The sequence below is a fragment of the Rhinolophus ferrumequinum genome, chromosome 2 (genome assembly GCF_004115265.2).
Source record: "Rhinolophus ferrumequinum isolate MPI-CBG mRhiFer1 chromosome 2, mRhiFer1_v1.p, whole genome shotgun sequence".
Taxonomy (NCBI): domain Eukaryota; kingdom Metazoa; phylum Chordata; class Mammalia; order Chiroptera; family Rhinolophidae; genus Rhinolophus; species Rhinolophus ferrumequinum.
Window position 1 is genome coordinate 97,065,879 of NC_046285.1, and position 4,821 is coordinate 97,070,699.

Sequence of the window (4,821 nt, forward strand, 5' to 3'; positions counted from 1 at the left end):
TTAATAAGTTAGCCTCTGATTATGATTTCATTCCCCGTATAAAATAGAGATGATGTGGTAATAAAATGAGCTTTGAGTATTTCCATTTCCCTGTGACAGTAATTTGTCTCTGTAAATTAATAAAATAATCTGATTATAATTTGGATTTCCATGTAGGTTAACTATAAGGGGAGTTCACAAATCAAGCAAACTCAAGTATTACAGCTCCTACAACAATTATGTCTTATTATATATTAATGAGTTGTCATTATGTTTTATAGATGATCCACTTGAATTTGCTAATGTTAGCCCCTGAGAAATGGATTTTTTCTCAGTATACTAACTGAACCTAACTGAGCCTAAAGTGGAAGGACTAGACTTTGGTTAGGGATAAATGTATCGGTAATTAATGTTTTCCCAGGAGGTTTCTAGGTATGTGACTTCCGCTCTTTGGGAGATTCTGGATATTTCTCCCTGTCCTCTGTGAGTGAAGAAGAATTAATTATGCAATGAAACTATATTTTTCAACATGTACTTGGGGCTAAAACCTGTAACTGTTGTATTCCAGAAATTATATTTGCCCAGCTCATCACTTTAATACATTTATTGAACAATATTCTGGGACATCTTAGACGGACAAGCACAAAGAAACATGTGATCAGCTACTGCAATGACCCTTGTGAAGGCCTCCACTACCCGAGATACTATGGCACAGATTGTTTCTGCTCTTGTTATTACTGGTTTCTTCTCTGATGTTTTAGTAGGTTAAATACTGTGTTTTGCTTTGCAGCTAGATGTCTTGGCTTACTTCATGAAGTTCATTATAGTTTTTTTTTTTTTTTTTTTTTTTTTTTTTTACCATGTTTAACCCCATACACTAACCATCAGAATTACCTCACCTTTTGCTTTATAAATTTAAAATTTCTCCCTGGTACTCTATTTCTTGGATGTCTTTTACATTGTTATGATGACAATTACTCTCATGTCGGTATCCTCACACCCTAACTGTCCAGCAAACACTCAGATGGTTCACATGTAAACAGTGATGTAAAAGTAAAACATAAACTTCATCAGCAACATGGGGGCAGTTGTTATTTCCAAGGTTTTTGTTGTTGTTGTTTTGTTTTGTTTTGTTTTGTTTTTGTTGGTTTGTTTGTTTGGTTTTTTGGGATTTTTTTTATCTCTTTCTTTTCAACTGACAAACCAGACTGATCCAACGTCCACAGTGTTGGAGTATTATGAATTCAATCCTCATATCCTTAAAAAAAAAATCTATAACAGACACAGTGATTTGCATAAAATTCCACTGGTAACATAGCTAATTGAAGCACATGACTTCCACTTAACCACCACATAGAATTCCTGGTGCTCCTTCAGAAATTCAATCTAGAATTCAGTGGGCTGACATAGTTATCTGAACTTGGTGAGAAACAAAATTTCAACAGGATTCTTGAATGTGATGCTCACAGTTTTTTCTGTAGAGTTTTCTAAAATGTACCCTGGGATAAATTTAAGGCAGCAGAGTTAAACATTTGGGCTATAACATTTTTCTTCAACCTCCATTAGATTACTTTTACTGGCATATTCTTTGTAGTTATGCTATTGTTGAGGACTTTGATAAGAGTAAGTTTTCTGAAACTTTTTCTTGTAATTACAGAAAAAAGAAAACCTGACTTCAAGGCATTTGCATTCTCACATTACATTCTATTTACTGAATAGATAGCATTTATTACATTACAGTATATTATGGACACTCATGAAAGTATATTTTCTCAGATCTCAAGACTGGACAAAATATCATCCAAGAAGCAGATTGACTTTCATCCTATGGACACTTAATCATATAATTAATTTTTAGGATAGCTACCAAAAATATAGAGCCAAAGTCATGGATCATTCTTAGCAAACAAAACAAAGCCAAAACAAACAAACAAACAAACAAAAAGGCTTTAACTTATAAATACATGTAATAATACATTCTAAACACATTCTAAGGATAAGATACAAAACAATGATAGATGTGTATGCACAAAGACATTCACCCCAATAGTTTTTAATAAGAAGAAAAGCTAAAATGGGAAACAACCTACATGTACAAGAGTAGAGGAATAGTAAAATAAAGCACATCGATAGCATGAAAAATGTTGCCATAAATAAAAACAATGTTTATAAAGTGTTTTAATGCTATAGGAAATCCCTAGTGATATAATGCTAATTTAAAACGACAGTACACAAAAATCACTATATGATTTCAATGATCTAAATTATATAGATAACAGTCACTTGAAAGTTTCACTCAACAGAAGAAAAAGATATTCACTTACCAGAGTAAAGGTAATGCTTTCTAGGATAATTCTCTCAGCTGGATGTATGCACAGCATGAGAAGATGCTACTTAAGCAGCTGGCATCCGATGAACTGCAATGGAACATTTAACTAAAAGGAAATTTAAAAAATAGATTGAGAACATGTAACTAAAAGAAAGAACCTACCAAGAGTCCTGGGCTACCAGGATATATAAATGTGAGCAGACCACTGAATTGTAGCAGACAGATGAAGATGTCAAAATTCTACTGATGAGACCTGATGTCAGACTTCCAACATGAAATAATGCAAAATTAGTAAATCACGGTGGCTTGAAATTCATTCATTCTGACACGTATTCATTCAACAATTATCTACTGTGCATGAACTGTAGGTTGGTTTTAAGCTTTGGAGATACTCTAATGGAAAAAAATAATAAACTGACAGAAGTTCCTGTCCTCATAGAGTATTCATTCTTCCAGGTGAGGACAAATATATCAGATGATGACGAATTATAGGGAAGAAAGCAGAGTAAAGAAGAGGGTTAGAGAGTACAGCAAACAATTGAAGTTTTCAACAGAGTGGCCAGGGAAGCCTCACAGAGAAGGTAATTTTGAGGTAACTGTTGAAGAAGATGAAGGAGCAAACTGTGCTGTATTTGGGAGAAGAGCACTCCAGTTATATGGAATGGCAAGCATTAAGGCACTGGTGGGGAGAGTGTATCTGGCGTCTTTGGAGAAGTACCACAGTGGAGAAGGGAGTTAGTGAGAAAATTGTGTGTGGGTGGTGGTGGTGGTGGTAGTGCCGTTAGAGACTATTGGCACAATCTTGCTTTTGCCATGAATGAGATAAGTGGAGTATTTAGAACAGAAAAGTAACATGGTCTTACATAACTTATATCCCTGTCTTTATCAGGCATTAGCCAAGGCTACCTGTAGGGGTCAGAAAGAGTGCATACATTCCCAAGCAGGTCCAGCTCTATCTGTGGATAGTCACCAATCCATTTCATACACCTCCAACAAATAGACAGGTGCTGACTATTGGGAGGTGAAAGCAATCAGAAGGCACTGCATATGGCCCTTGGTAAAGAGATCCAAGCAGGTGTGAATGGAGCACTAAAAGCATTTACTATGTGTAGCTTGGATAAGAACTCAGGTTATAGAGGTGGAGGTGGCAAGAAATTGTTGAATTCTTGATATATTGTGAAAGTAGAGTTAATATAACTTTTTGATGGATTGGGTGTAGGCTTCAAGACAAATAGTCAAGGAACTCAAAGGTTTTTATATGGGAAAGGGCGTAGGTTAATCAAATTTTCTCTGGAATACTCGTAGAGAAAGATGAAGTTTAACTTCAGACATATTCAGCTTAAGATAACTATGAGATATGTAGGATTTGTATAGGTAGTTGAATATATGAGTCTGATTTTCAAGGGAGACATCTGGGCTGGAAAGAAAAAGCAAATTCATGGGCATGTAGATGGTGTTTAGCACCAAAGGGAGGAATGAGATTACTGAGATATGGGGTGTTTGGGTAGATCTGTTAGATAACTCATGTTAATAAATTCCCCCCAAAAAGGAAGTGAATTCTCTGATGAGATTAAGAAATGGTTGTTCTCATTGGTTCATGGCAATCAAAAGAAAGTCCTAGCTCCTGCTTTTCCTCTTAGACGTGCTTTTGCTCTGTCACTTGGGGGCACCTATCTAATATCTGCTTTGGCATGGCAGGTCATGATCTTTTTTTTTTTTTCCAATTCTATTCCTTCAATTTAGTAGAGAAATAAGAATCTTGTGGTCCCTAATATTTGGTGAAGGAAGAAAGGGAAGGAGAAATCTCTAGCTCGCCCTGTAAGATACCTTTCTCACTAATAGATTTGCAATTTATCACATTACGTTCCTTGTATCTATTTATGAATCAATAAGTAATTTTATGTTTGACATTCTGAAGTGAGTTATTATATGCCCCAAGATCTCCAATAAATAACAATTGAAGTATTTATAGTAAATACTGAATATCTATGTAATAGCTGCAAAAGGAAAAAAAGTTATCTAGCATTTCTTGTTTAAACTGTTCTTATTATCTAAAAATTTTACTATTAAGAGAAAATTTTCACCCAATCGCAAGACCACAGGTGCAAATATCAATGAGAGAAATAAACAAAAGTAAAGGCTTGTCATGATGTCAAAGTCAGATGACATTTAATAAAAAGTCAGATGGAAACATTTCTACATTAGATATTAAACTTACTTCAATGTATGAAGTTTACATAAGAGTAAAAAGCTAAATTCCAAATAAAATGGAAGTTGTCCATTGAATTTGTTTAATCTAGTGGGTGAGATTGAAATTCTAAAGTTTTGCATGTTGTAGATGAGAATTTATTTGCCATTGTTTAAAGTAAACACTAATCAGAATGTATGAAACAACTTAAAAGTAAAATCTTAAGTTCAGAGGTAAACGAGTACAAAGGTACAAGCTACACTACAAGATTTTAAGTAGAGTACATAGGACCAATATGTCCCAAAGTGGCATGGTTGGCAGCTCC